This window comes from Caretta caretta, chromosome 4 (genome assembly GCF_965140235.1).
Source record: "Caretta caretta isolate rCarCar2 chromosome 4, rCarCar1.hap1, whole genome shotgun sequence".
In the NCBI taxonomy this organism is placed as follows: Eukaryota; Metazoa; Chordata; order Testudines; family Cheloniidae; genus Caretta; species Caretta caretta.
Genome location: NC_134209.1, coordinates 83073198 through 83087500, shown reverse-complemented (window position 1 = coordinate 83087500; position 14303 = coordinate 83073198). Strand labels below are relative to the sequence as shown.

At 41.3% G+C, this 14303-nt stretch overlaps 4 long non-coding RNA genes across 5 annotated transcripts in view; 2 read left to right on the top strand and 2 right to left on the bottom strand.

Annotated features, from left to right (window-relative positions):
- The window catches only part of LOC142071912 (uncharacterized), a 1904-nt gene extending 1233 nt beyond the window's left edge, over nt 1-671 (bottom strand). Inside the window, exons 1-2 of the long non-coding RNA XR_012668141.1 lie at nt 592-671; nt 1-331 (exon numbers count right to left, since the gene is read on the bottom strand). The exon at nt 1-331 is cut by the window's left edge and continues 1233 nt beyond it. This is a non-coding gene — a long non-coding RNA (uncharacterized LOC142071912). The remainder of the gene's footprint in view (nt 332-591) is intronic.
- The window catches only part of LOC142071911 (uncharacterized), a 5462-nt gene extending 4314 nt beyond the window's left edge, over nt 1-1148 (bottom strand). The window contains exon 1 of the long non-coding RNA XR_012668140.1: nt 1023-1148. This is a non-coding gene — a long non-coding RNA (uncharacterized LOC142071911). The remainder of the gene's footprint in view (nt 1-1022) is intronic.
- Nucleotides 1-14303, top strand: part of LOC125635463 (uncharacterized) — a 30606-nt gene that overhangs the window by 410 nt on the left and 15893 nt on the right. For both annotated transcript variants that reach the window (XR_007356277.2, XR_012668138.1), the window contains exons 1-2: nt 1-118; nt 14049-14194. The exon at nt 1-118 is cut by the window's left edge and continues 410 nt beyond it. This is a non-coding gene — a long non-coding RNA (uncharacterized LOC125635463). The remainder of the gene's footprint in view (nt 119-14048; nt 14195-14303) is intronic.
- LOC142071910 (uncharacterized) lies at nt 8801-11316 on the top strand. Its single transcript, XR_012668139.1, has 2 exons — nt 8801-10473; nt 10823-11316. It is a non-coding gene; the product is annotated as an uncharacterized LOC142071910 (long non-coding RNA).

Below are 14303 nucleotides of genomic sequence, written 5' to 3'. Positions count from 1 at the left end.
CGGCCCTGGGTGCCAGCTGTGGGCCTGCCAGGCTGTCCCCAGCCGCTTGTGACCACAACAAGCCCCGCTGCTCTGCTGATGGGAACGGAGGTTGGCAAGAAGGACAGAGAATCCGCAGGTAAGTGCAGAGACTCTCCGGGCAAGGGCTGAGCTCCCTCTATACGCGGGACCTGCTTGTCTTCCTTGGACTGCCCTTTCTTGCGCCTGTGATTTCCCAGGGATGCGCCAAACCTCACGGAGAAGGAGCCCCCTTCATTGCCAGTCATCCCGGCCTAAAGCCGCCTCGAGTTTCTGCAGCGATTGGAGGCCGAGGAGGTTTGGCCTTGAGGATCTGCGGAGAAGGCGAGGGATTATTCCCCTGGGCTCTGCGGTTAACCAGCGGTTCCTGGGGAAGCAGCAAAGGGGAGGTGGAGGTGGAAGGTGGTCCCTCCTAGGGGAAACAGAAATCCAGTGCGATCCCAGCGGTGTCCCACGGGAGCCTGGGGAATCCGCTTCGGGGTGGCTAGGGGACGGAACCCTGAGCACAGACCTCCACCCACCACGAGCAAATACCCCTAGCCCGCGTGTGTGCCGGCCCAGCAGCCAACCAACCTTTGGAAGCAGTTCCTATCCCTGACTCCCACAGAACTCCCAGGAATTTACACCTCTTCACACAGGCTGCGCCCTGCTCCCTTCATTCAGACTGAATCCGGCCACACACGCTGAGACTAATCCAGATTAGTACTTTGTGACGTTGTTGGCTGGCTCAGTGTTACTCAGCGTGTGTAAGTAACAGACCGGGTGTAATTTCCACAACATTCGCAGATCAAACACAGAATTATACATTTAATTGAATGTTATGTAGCGCTCAACGACACAGTCCCGTCCCGGCATGAGAAAATAAAGACGCCCTTAACTCTGCATTAGTTAGTTCTTAAAGCAAATACACATTTCAGTGCTTTACCTCTCAGTACGTTGAATTATACTTTTTTTATTTTGTTTTGTTTGCTTTGCTTTCCTTTTAAGGATGCTATTTGAATTACCTGTTAGGAAGCGCAAATTCCCCTTCAGAATGGTGGGTAAACACTCTCTTTCTCTTCGCGCAGTTGGTAGTTTTCTGTTTATTCAGATCGCTAGATTTTGATGGAGAGATTTAACCAAAAAACAAAACCCTGAGCTAGCAACACGTGAGCTAAATACTGGAGTTAAAAATATCCCCAGCTTCTTGGCAGGCAGTGAATGAGGAGGAGGCTGGTCGCTGTAATGTTGCCTCGGCAAATAACTAGTGCGGATTTGCTCGGGAATTTCACACCATTCTGTCTTGCTGCTAAACGGGGCTCAGTGACTCCGGTTTTGAACCGTGCGTGTAGTAGACCGGTTTGTAATTGAAGAAGTGAAACTTCAAGAAAACAAAATGTTGTTGCTCTTTCTTGATTTCTGGATCCTTAAAATAAACAGAAGTGGTCCTGGGCAAGACATGTTATTCAATGGTGCTATCTATGCAGGCTGCAATATTTCAGTACATTTGTCTTACCTCAGCTCCGTCACTTTTTAAAATATAAAAAAGTAAAACCAAGCAATCATAACCCCTTCACAGAAAAATCAGATACCAAGCCTTTGATATTTTCAAAAAACTCCTCTCCAACCTCTCACAAAAACATTTCATGGTTAAGGGGTTGTTTTTGTTGTTGTTTGTTGTTGTTATTTCGGGGGGAGGTGGTGTTCGCATGAAAAAATATACACAGACACAACGGTGCAGTCTTATATGTAATGGATTTGGTACAAACTAGTTTTGTGTCTGCCTGGTTGCTCGGAGAGTTGTGGCCTCTTTCTCCAACATTATGCTATTTTTTATTTCATGAGCCTCAACAGCTAACAAACAGGTTGTGGAAAATCTTTCTTTAAAAACCACCTTAGCCCAGTTCTCCATACTAAGGACTTTTCCACTGAAAAGTGGTTGGATGGAAGGAGTGTATTTTTACTCATACACCTACCCCTTGTAAAAGGTTCCCACTAAATTCAGTTTCAGTTTTTCAGTTTCAGACTTTCTTTCTCCTGATGAATTGAAAGGCTTGATGTCAACCCCCCGACAAACCGCTTCCCCCTTTTTTTTTTTTTTTTGTTAGGTTCTTGCCTTTAGCAGAAGTATAATTGTGACCCTGCCTGATCCATAGAGCCTCCTGTTGGGAGCAGTTAGCTGTGGTTGCCTTAGGTCTGAGGACCTCCCAAGTGGCTTTGGCCTGGGTGTCATAGGAAAGGACTCTGCACATTGTCCATTCGCTCTCATCAAAGTCCCAGGCACTATGGAGCCAGCAGTTCTGTTTGTCGACGTTTTGAGGCTTGGAAAAATAGTAAACAATTTTTTCCCAAGCCATCCATCCAGCAGCACGGCGACCTTCCTCGGATCCAGAAACTTAACAAACTTTTCCATAACTTTAGGTATATGAAATGATTTACATTTCCGGCTGGTCTGTCAATGTGACAGTAATTTACAGTGTGATAAAAACACGTTTACAACAACAGATCATGTTCAAGTAGTACCTTACCAAGCAAAAGATTTTAAGAGTACAGGGAAAATGAATCTTTGTCATGCACTTTTGCAGTACACCTTTCTGAAGAAATGAACATATTTAAATTGGACAAGAGGTAAAGTAGACAAGGACAGAAGCAAAAGTGTATGAAAGCAATACAGAACTTTTGTTTATACTATGTATATATTATATATGCACATATAGTATATTTCTTTAAGGCTTTAACCGAATGTATACTTTTAGTCTAATATACCAGGACCAAATCTCGCTCCCTTTGTTGAAAGGACTGGTTTAGATAGGACTAAACTGAAAAGTAAAGCAGGCATAATTTGGTCCTGGATCGATTGTATTTAAACATTTTTATTCATTTCTGCTTTGGAGTCTCCAATGGAGTAGTTACGTTAGCGTCTAGGGAAAGGAAGTTCCTATTATTCCGATCTAATCTAATTAAGCGGATATGGACTGTTTTGCAAAATAGCCCGGGTAACACAGTTAACAACTCCTTAGGAAATTCTGTTCTGTTTTCACCACCGCGTGTGCATTATTTTTTATTGGCATGTTTTTGAGTTAAAAGCAAAAGATGAATTTGGAAACTAATGTACAACATCCCCGTTCCACATAGACAGTAAAAAAGGTTTTGTAAATTACAACTATGTGAAAGTGGCATGCAATTCAAGAACAAAATGAACAAATGGTTTTTTTGTTTAGAAGGAACAAACCACATGCAGCAGTTACCGCTTTTAAGTTATTTGTAACCATTTCTACCTAAATAATATTTTGCTCCAACAATGTTGTTGAAATTTAAACCCTGAAGTTTTCTGTTTTTCATTTATACAGATAAATAGTATAGTTTAGTGATCGAAATTTATCTTTGGAACTCTCATATAAAGGGATGCAGTTCTTTCATGTAGATATACACAGACCTCTCTCTCACACACACACACTCACACACGCACACAAATAAACACGCACTCTCATCTGTTCATGCATTTATGGTCTAATGAAAGTGTACCCAATGGATAAAAGAATGCATGTCACTGTGAAATATGAAGAATGTGGATGCATTTTTTAAACGGAGGCATGATGTTTAAGCATGTTAGGATGGACACCCCGGCTCCGTTTAGCTCTATAATAGCCCAGTTATTTTTACTAAACGATCAGGACTGGCTCTAAGTGACCTCTAATGATTTAAAACCATTTTCTATCATTCCATGAGAAAAAATACACAAGTCATTGAGAATAATTGGCAAACCATATGAGCTAGTGAACATTTTATCTTTATTTAGGAGACGTCGGTTGCAAGATCACCTCGGTTTTCATCCATTGATGTAAGAATGAAATTCTAACAGTATATTCTTCAAGAGAGCTAGACAGCTTCAGAAATTCATCAGTCCTTAAAGAAAAAAAACATATTTCTCCTTCCATTTCTGTAAAGGCAATATTCGTGTTCTGCCATTTTCTGTAATATATCCAAATTCTGAATTTGACACTCTTAGAATTACTATTGGGGAAAATAAAAAAGTCTTACAACTTTTTTTATTGTCTGTCTGTGTGTGTATGTGTGTGTGTGTGCTAATGTGTATAGCTATAAAGTCTCTCTATATTACATATAATGTATGATATATACACTCTATGTATGTGTGTACACTATATATACTATAGATACGCTGTATATAGTGTGCATATAGACAGTGTGTATACACACACACACACATAACAGTTTTAAAGTCCATTATCTCTGATGTTGGTATGGATATCACAACACACACATAGTTTTAAAATTCCAAGAGTTTTGTATAATAGCTTTTGATGTTTTTTAAAGAGGTTTTTTTTTTTGTAATGGCTCCCGCTCAGCCCTGGACATTTGGACTCAAGGTAATCAAACCACCTGATTTTACAGGGAGAAGCATAAAACAATCCCAATATTAAAACGTAGAGGTCCCTAAAAGCATTCCTAAAATAGTCTTTCTGTATGGTATGTGGCATATGCAGAATACATGCTGGTGAAGTGTGGTATAAATATTTTATCAACAGGCATTTTGGATGACATGGATAACTTTCTCATTGTTTTCCCCTGTGAACAAGCCAGGTCATTCCAAGCTACTGAAGATAAAGTGTTAAACCACACAACATCACCATGTATTCTTTATCATGTGTATATACATTGTTTTAGGGGATTCTAAACAAATTTTATTGGAAATATATTTTTATCCCTTCATCTGTAGAAAACACAGGTGCTTTAGTTACCCTGAGTCAAACCGTAGACGGCTCAGGGGGAGACATAAAAATCTCTTTAGAAAAACACAACTAAAACAACGTTTTTGTGATTTTCTGTACACAATAATGGTACAATTTTAAAGTCCATTATCTCTGGGTCTTCTAGAGCTGAAAGTAAGAGCTGGGTGGGTGTCCCATTGGAGAAGATAGGACTCTGTCTTTTCCAAAGGCATAAAGATCCCATTTCTAACCCTGCAGAGCTATGTGATATCAGACTTTAAAGGAGTGAGATTTTTCATGTACAGTAAAGCTGTCCCAGGTGCAGGATTTAACAATGCCCAGTCTGGGCCTCACGTTTAATATTGGTTATTTTTTTATTTTTTTGTGTAGAGAAGACGAAAACATTTCTCAGCCAGGATTTATTTTTAATACAGTTGTTTGAAGTTGCTTAGAGTTTGGAATGTTAAAATAAATCCTGGGGATTAGAGGGGAAAGCACAGGTGAGATAGTAAAAGGGGCACTTATCATATATGACTCTGCGGTGTATCACATGGATAGTTAGATACTTTAATATTTACGTTGTGGTAACACCTCAAGGCTCCATTGGGATAGGCGCAGTACAAATATATAGGAAATGGCATATATTGTGATATCCATTTATCCACATGACATATAGCTATGTCAAAGATGCATGAGACATGCAATTTATCATATGCTTCTGCAATCTATTCCATGAATCGCACTACTGTTTATAGGGGACGTGATATTAAATTATACCCACCGTATAGAGGGAGCATCCCAGCTTTTCTGCACACAGAATTATCACAGTTTTAAAGTGTATCTATAGATACCCCCACGCACCTTAAACACACCCCTTATAAAAGATTGCAGGGTTATGTGATAAATTGGGATTCCTCATGCATCTTTGACTATCTTGCACGTACTCTGCCCATGAATCCTTCTTTTCTAAGACTTCTTCTAACATTCCAAACCTCTGAGCAGCTTCAAACAGCTGAGATTTAAAAATAAAGAGCCTGCCAATAAAATCGTTCGTTCTTTCCTTCCTCCCACCATATGGAATTCCCTCTCCAAAATTTCACTGGCCCAAAATCCAAGTGACGAGTTTAAGGTCCACAACTCTGCATGGTTAGAAACAGGAGTTTTATTGAGTCGGGAAGAAGAGAATACCAACAGATAAACAGGGCAAATGATATTTGTTTCTAGCCATGGAAGGTCCAAAGATACTGGACTTTAAAAAATCTTGGCATTTTTATGTATAGAAAGCTAGTCCATGGTATTTGAAGAGGTTTTACATTTGTATTGGGTCTACTGGTTGTCGCTCCCACTGAACTCTATACAGTTGCATTCATGGTAAGGGATTCCGGAGTTTGCAGGTAAAAAGACACTAAAAGAGTCCCAGTAACACCCGTTTAAAATCGCTAACACTTTTTAAAAAGAGTGGCCTAAAGGTTTTTTACATAGGCTCATTTTTAATGACCCACAATAACTAATCGCTGGTAGCTGGTGACATTAGTGGCTAATTTTGACATTTCATTGTCACATTGATTAAAAATATTTATGTCACACCATGCCAATGCATATATAAAGCGAGGTGTCTGGTTGTGTGTATAGAAACTATTTTTCTGTAGCTAAATCACTTTGGGTGTATATTTAAAGGTACTACATATTTTAGTTTAGGTATTAAGGCAATGAAGTGATCATGAAAGGTTGCAAACGATATTATTTAATGTATTTATTTATTTATTTATTTACTGTATGATATACAGTATTTATCCAATAAAATTAAATAACTCTCTTAACTTATTACAGGCTTTGAAATAAATGCATTTTATGTTTCATACAATACTTAGACGCCCTAGTAGAAAGCATTGTGAAAAGGTACAGACCTTTAAAAAAGGTAGCTATATTTCAGTGTAATACTTCAGTATTTTAAATGTATATATATATTGAAACATGATGCATTTAAGTTCATGAGCAAGAAAGGTGTTTAAAACGTTTACATTTCTGTTGTTTTCCTGACGCACATATGGCTTAACATAGGAAGCATGATTATTTCATTAAATTTGATTATACATTTTTGCAAATCTAGTTTTTCCTGAAGAAAATTCTGACACCTGTTATAAGCCCCCAAACAGGAGCTCCTGATGTAAATGCTTTCTACCCTGCAGCTGTGCGTTTTAAAACTGCCCAATTTATATTCAGCTAAAAGCAATGGCCTAATTATAAGACTGAGACACACACACACACAAAGTAAAGATTGTGAATCAATCCTTGGTTTTGTTGAAACACATAAAGGACCCGGTTCTACAGGCCATACCCAAGCAGGATGGGAACTCTGCGACTTCAATGGGGTTAGGGATAGATCAGTCCCATTAAGAAATTGATGTCTGCCCTTAAAATTAGTTAAACATGGGGAGATTGATGTTTTAATTTCATTTGTTTTTCTTACTGTGAGGGGCATGAGGGAAAATGAAAAGGAAAGAGAAAAAAATAGAGAGTGCAAGAACTGTAGAAAGTTTGAGCCTCTAATTAGGATAATTTGTAAGTTATTTATGATTTTTAAAAAAGTGTAGTATTAACTTGTCTTATTTGGATCCATTACACAATATAATTTTCAAAAGGTTTTACCTGAAGAACGTAATGCATTCATATTGTTAACGTATAGTGTACAAATCTGCTTTTACACATTTTTCTTACTAGTTAGCTAACAATTGCCCCCTTTGACTCATTGGTGTAGTCTAGTGCAATAGATTTGACCCATTCTCTTATGAATTGTTGCTCTGGAGATGTCGCACTGACATTTAGAAGAACACCTCCGAACTTTCACGCGCAGCTGTTATGTTCCAGCAGATCAGTTATATGGAGACATGAAAATACTCATAAGAATATTGTAAAATATATGATTTTTTAAAAGTGTATCTGCGGGGGAGGGGGGATGTCTTTGCTTTTCTTTTGTTTGTTTTCATGCCAAAATGGCACAGTCCAAATTGGGAACAAATGGCTTCCAGAATTGCCCCCCAGCCGCTGCTGTCTTCCAGGAAGAAAGCTTGTTTGGATTTATAGGAACTTTTAACAAAAATCATAATTTCGCATTTTAATTCTGAAAGGGCTGGTACTGTATGTGGTTTTCTTTGAACTCCCTTATTTTAAAAACGGTTGGATGAATGTGTTGGGAGGGGTTTTAACTTTTATTTTTGTTTTTTGAAAATGTGTAAAATAAACCAATAAATAAACTTAGCTCCTGGAACGGGACCGTGGTATTGCAAGTTTCAGCCCGGAGCAAATTTTTATGAGTTATAAACCCCTGGAAAAATAAGCGGTTTTACTGGAAACATTGACAGACTGGGAAGTGTGCACCAGCGTACTAGAACATACCCTTCATCTCGTTGGGACCACCAAGACACCCATGCAATTGTGATTTAGCTGCTTGATTAAGTGGCTTGGTTAGGTCGTCTCCCCGCCCCATTGACGAATGTGTAATGTTCACACCAAAGGCTGCCGCGGATCTAATTGTGTAATATATTGGGCTGCAAACCGTTACACACCCGAGTAATCCTACTGCTGTGAATGGGTCTGTCTGGGCGAGCTCGGCATTACTCCCCGGAGTAAGGGTTTGCAAGAGCAGCACCAGATATTTATCCGATTCCAGTGTCTAAGAAGGCAGACGTAAAACATTCAATAGCAATGAAAACTCTTATTGGCGGAGCTGCTTTGCGGCTAATGTTGGCCCCTCTGTTCTCTTTGATTTTTGAGTGGGCGCCAAGACAGTTAAATTGAACTCGCTGCTATTGTAGTGGCGAAGTTCTGCAGACTTCGGTTACCTTCATTTAAATATGCTCTTGGCTTTATTCTTGGTATCTTGCGCTCGGCCCTGATCCCGCGTTGCACTCAATGGGAGTTGTGCTTTTTGAGGCCTGCAGCTTTGGAGCCTTCATAGCTGGAAACCATGGTACTGCCTTTACTATTTTGCGGGGGCTGGGGGGGGGGGAGAGCTGGGCCGCTGCAAGCCAGCTTTTGCCTTACTATAAAATAGCACAGACATGTGTGTAACATATATAATTGTGCCGGTAGCGGACAAACACAGCGTCTGTGCTAAGGTTGCACGTCAAAGGTGTTGAGGAAGATTGTGTATCTTTCCAGTTCCTTACCTAACTTCAGATATAGAAGCACAACCAAGCTAAAGGGGGAACAAAGCCCATGCAGGGGCTGATCCTGTGGTCCCTGGCTCCAGCGGGAGCCGTGGGGGCACCGGCAAGGAAGACTTTCATCAGGATGCCCCGCCTAAATGAATCGGGAGCTATACTGCAAAGTGGCCGGCACAGAGTGGCCTACAAGCATCTCCTGGCTCATCTCGGTTGCCGGTGCTAAATGCGTGTGTGACTTTGCTTTAAAATGACCACAAATACTATAGCAACACGAGTGTCTTTCAGTACACAGACCTCTTCCATGACAGGCGCACTGAAAAGGCATCTTATCGTGTGGAACATGTGGGGAATTAAATAATACGGCTTCTTCCCCCTCCCTGCCCCCGAAGTGACTCTTCCAGGCAGGCTACTTTTGAAATTTTCCATTAACACATTTTGGTAAAAGGGCACGTGTTTAGTCGTTAACTCTCTTTTACCATCGCTGCGTGACATGGTGCATTTGATTTTGTTCTGGCTGCCAGTGGTTAGTCTATGTTTTAGTCAGAGGCACATAGAAAAAATTGCTCCCCACAAACGTAGCTCTTGTTTGACTGATTCCCTTCCCCCTGGCATGAAACGGCGTTTTAACCTCCGCTGCTCCGCAATCAACGTCGGGAAGCGGGGCGCTTTTCCATGTGGATCCGGGCGGCACTCCCCAGGCTGGACCAGGCAAGAAAGCGACAAGAACCAGGAATGTGCTTCCCAAGAATGTGAGGGCATGACTTTCTAACTGGGATGTCAACGGCTGGCGGTGACGCTGCTCCCTTTCTCGCCCGCAAGTCTGGGTGTCCAGTGATTGACTTGTTCGGAACTGGAGGGCTTTCCTTCCCACAACCTGCCTGCACCTTTCAGCAGACTGCAGGGGAGTCCGAGCAATGTTATCTCCCCAACTTAATGCTAATAAATGTGTTCATATGTTGGACATTCCCCTGGCCTGTTTTATGGGGCTTCACTGGCGGTGTTTTAATGGGCTGGGTCACTGAGACTGATACTAGCAAGGTTATTAGGATTAAGTAACCTAATGAATCGTGTGACCATTAGCGGGCTTTGAAGGAAGGTTGTTTTCCATATTACGTGGTTTTGTGTCTCTTAACATGGACAATTATTTTTAACTGTACCTGGATAAGGATTGGGGGTGGCAATCTTTCCCCTTGTTTAAACGGAGTCTCTTAGGCGCAGAAAGCGGTTTACTGATGTAGCAGCTAAAGAAAGAGGCAGAAGACTGTTTATTTTTCCACCTTGTGAATGCCCAGAGTTGCTCATTGAGCCAGAAATCTTGTCCGGGTTTCCATGACATTTTTAAGAGCAAAAGTCATGTAAGCGGCTCCCTTGTGTGTGTTTCAATTTGATCGAAAGAGACCTAGGTAGAAAGGAGATTGCTCTGAAATGTTATTTGGTGAGATTATTGAGACAAACCCATCCCAAACAAACCCACACCAAGGGGGACTGACCCATTATTATTTTTTAAGAATGGCATTTAGAAAAAAATCGAAGGAGTGTTTTTTAAAAAGAGTTCATTTTTATGTTACAGAAGGAAACAGGTAAGCAACATTTGATCTGCTTTTTTAACTGCTTGCATTGCGTAATGTTGGTCTTGTGCATACTAGAAACGCTTTAATATCTAACTACATTAGGAAAGAGAGACCAAGGTTTGGGGTTTGTGTAATCACAAGCTCTGGTAAACCTAGTGGAAACAAAGTTTCATTATAATGCAGAAAAAATCAGAAACTAATACCTTAGCCCATATTAATGAGCCTCTAGCTCGCTACATTAGATAAAATTCATCCGACTGCAGCGGGTAATGTTCAATCGCATGTTTGCCGGACTGTAATTGCTCAAAAATTGGAAAATCCACCAATTTCTTTGGCTGACTGGGAACTACATTCTTAGCTTTTCAGATGTCACCACTACCGTGCAGAGAAAAACAAACAGAGAGAAAGGGGTGTACCGAAGGCGTCAGCTCTGAAACACGCAGCCATTTTATTTGGTTTTGTACTGTTGGGAAACCAATAAAGTGAAATTTGTCTCCTGCAGCTCCAGCTGGACCATGTTTTGCTGTAGTCTCCGCACAGTGCATGCTGTCTGCTTACTAGTACTATGCAGGGCTCAGAAGCAGCCAGCAGGTTAACTTCAGTGAACTCGGGCGCCATCCACTGTCTTCTTTCTACTGGGAAAACTAGGCAAGGGAAACTGTTGGGCAACAGGATTTAGATTAAAACCGTGGAGAAATTTGCCATTAATTGCCCTCCGGAGAGAGACTTTCAATGTAATTATAATTTATGGATTGTAATAATCACTCGGGGGTGACCATATCTGTAATGCAAATCTCCGTTTAATTAAAACAGTGTTAATGGCTAATTACATTCGATCATATTTGAAATATTTATCTGGTGTTTGTATTTCGGACTGTTCTAACTTTTTAAATACATATAGTTTCACAAAGCAAATCTTTTAAAGAGCATAACCGGAGAGTGGCTAGAGAGGAGGAGGAAAGGTGATAAACCACTGATTTGGGTATGCCCACGTTTTATTTCTTTTTTCCTGATCAGAACTGGTGTTTATCCATTTGCATCCGTGATGATTTCGGTGTGATTTTAGGGTTTGGGGGTGATTTTTTTCTCAATTGGAAGGACATATTTCTACATGGAAACGCCTTACATAATATCTTGCCATCCAACCTTAAAGCGACGCTTTCAAGCGAGGGGAAAGGCAATGAGTCGGTAACAAGGCAATCTAGCACGTCTGGACAAGGGAAGGACAAGCGATTCTTGACAGGGGCACAGATGTGGACAGGGTGGATGATGGGCTGGGGGCGAGGGATTCAGCCTCAGGAACCAGGGATTGTGGGGGAATGTAGCAACAAATACAATTAACTGTTCGGGACCTAGTCACTGGACGTCTTCACGTTTGTGGACAAGTTGGTGTTCCCACCTGAATTACAAAGCAAAGAGCTCTTAATTACCCTGGGAGAGTCCGATTTTACAGTATACAGTGGGTATCAGTGGTTTAAAGATCTCAATGACATAACTTTATATAAACAGATTAATCAGGCCCACGGAAACTTCATTTATAAGCATAAGGTTTATTACTAAACACACACAAAAACTGCCTTCCTCTCTCTCTCGCCCTTTCTAATGACATATCACTGGGTTGTAATGAAGATTAATATGCTGTTTCCAGAAACTGATGACATATTTTCCAGATATAAAATGATATAATTGTACAAAACACCAGCCTCAAACCAAAATACACGGTTTCCGGCCAAAAAAAGCACATAACTATGTGGTTCAGCTGCAACCCACACTAAATGTACATCAATATAGGCAAAGGATTTTCCTTCTTAAAGAATTTATTGTCATGAGGTTTCGTCTTCACTTCGCTCAGCACTGTCATTATCTGATCATCGATTTCTCTCTGACTCTCAAAACAGTTCAAGTTGACTCCGAATTTTGAATCGGGCTTTGGCGGTGTTTGCTTTTAAGAACTCAGTCTAACAAGCGGTCCATTTCCACTAACGGGCACGTTCTTTGTTCCAGGATCACTGGCAATAAACAGAAGTTTTTCTACTACTTCTAGCGCGGCGTAAAACACAATGACCATATTTTCCACCATCCTATCCGGATTCCTCCGGGTAGGGAGGGAACTGGCTCTGGATATCTGCTTCTGCTTGGCTATTCCCAGGAGCTGCTTGGGGTCATTAGTTCCGAGCTCCAGATAGCTCTGAATCATTTTCTTTTGGATGGTGGTTTTAATTAACTTTCTGTAAGATGGAGTTCAGGCTTCTGATATATTGAAATGAAGGAGGAAGTTAAAAGCCCGATTTGTCTGCCACTAAGCTTAATAACGTTTAGGATGTCGTTAGTGTAAAAAATCAGGACCCGTATTAATATTGAGCCCCTGAAAAATAGGGTTCCTTTGCCTCCCCCATCCCCTTTCTCCTGACATGTGTGCTGTCTGCTCTAACTGTGCATTTTAGAAAGTCGTTTCCGGGGTATTAATATTAGAATTCCCGATCCCGAAAATGATCAAACCTGCAGCTTTAGCTAAATCCCGGTCAGGATGATTGGAAAATCCCGCTCATTTGCGGGAGTCATTCATAAGTGCACAAACCAGCTCAGATTTCGTTTCCCCTAGTCTCATTCCCGATATAAAATCATAGCGTGGAAATTAGCCCTTTCCTGGCCAGGATTATACCTTAATATTGGCATTCTTGCACCTACCAGGGCCTTCAACTGCACCTTCCCCCCTGGAGTCCGTAGGCGGGGAAGGAGCAAGGTGTCTGTCTGCAAATGGGAAGGGATGCTTCAATCTGCCTGTCTTGGAAAACCTCCACTTTCCCATACTATGTCAAATTCATATTACTCTTCACACCCTGTTAGGAATTCACGCCTTGGAAACCGCTAGATGCTTCCAGCCACACAGGTACCTCCCTTCAGTGAGTCAGCCAGCCCAGCGCCCCTTTCACTCCCAATTAATAAGACCCGTTCGGTGGAGATTTGGATTTTAGCGCATGTAGCTGTGTCCAGGACTGAATAAGGAATCGCCCTACGGCTGGAAATTCCTCAGATTCTTCCCGCTTCAGTTCACACATCAGGCCTACTTCTGTCACTGCTCGTGGGTACATCGTTTTCGGGAAAAGGTTGGGACTGCTTTCAGAGCTGCACCAGATTAATAGTTCAGATGCCAGCCATTTGGCATTAAAAAGCAGATCTGGGTCAGCTATGCGACATCCCGCGTGCAGTCAGCACCTCTGTGCCAGCAGCAGCTGCAGGGAATAGTCGGGGCGGGGAGGACAGGACAGAGACCGATCAAAGGAGATTTGGAGGCAACAAACAGTAAATGGAGGTGCAGAGCTGCATTGAAACTAACACACCTTATATTTTATAGGTTTGGTCTAGGGTTTTCCTTCATCCTTGAGCGTGAAGCACTGGAAAAGGAACTGGGGTGTGGCCTGATGCTGTTGCAATGAAATCAAGAGCAGCTTTGCCATTAATTTAAATGAAACAGAACAGAGCCCTAGATTTTCCATGTACCTGTTTAGCCTGTCAGGTTTTGCAGAGGTCACATCTTCGCGTGTATTTTCAACCTTGTTGATTTAGCACTATTCCCTTGAAAGGAAAACAGTCATTTTCGACACTGACCCTTGCATCTGGATAGAAAACAAGTCCGAAGACTTTGGGAAGGCGAGATAAATATGACTGAGTTTCTTACTGACAAAGGGGTTTGGATGAAGCTAACTGATAATGGCACTTTCACTAAAAGGTTAGTGCAAAGAATATAAACTTCTCAATATAATACTGTACTCCTTTCATTATTAATGAGAAACCATACCCAGCAGAGGATACTCGATGCTCTGCTATACTTGCACACA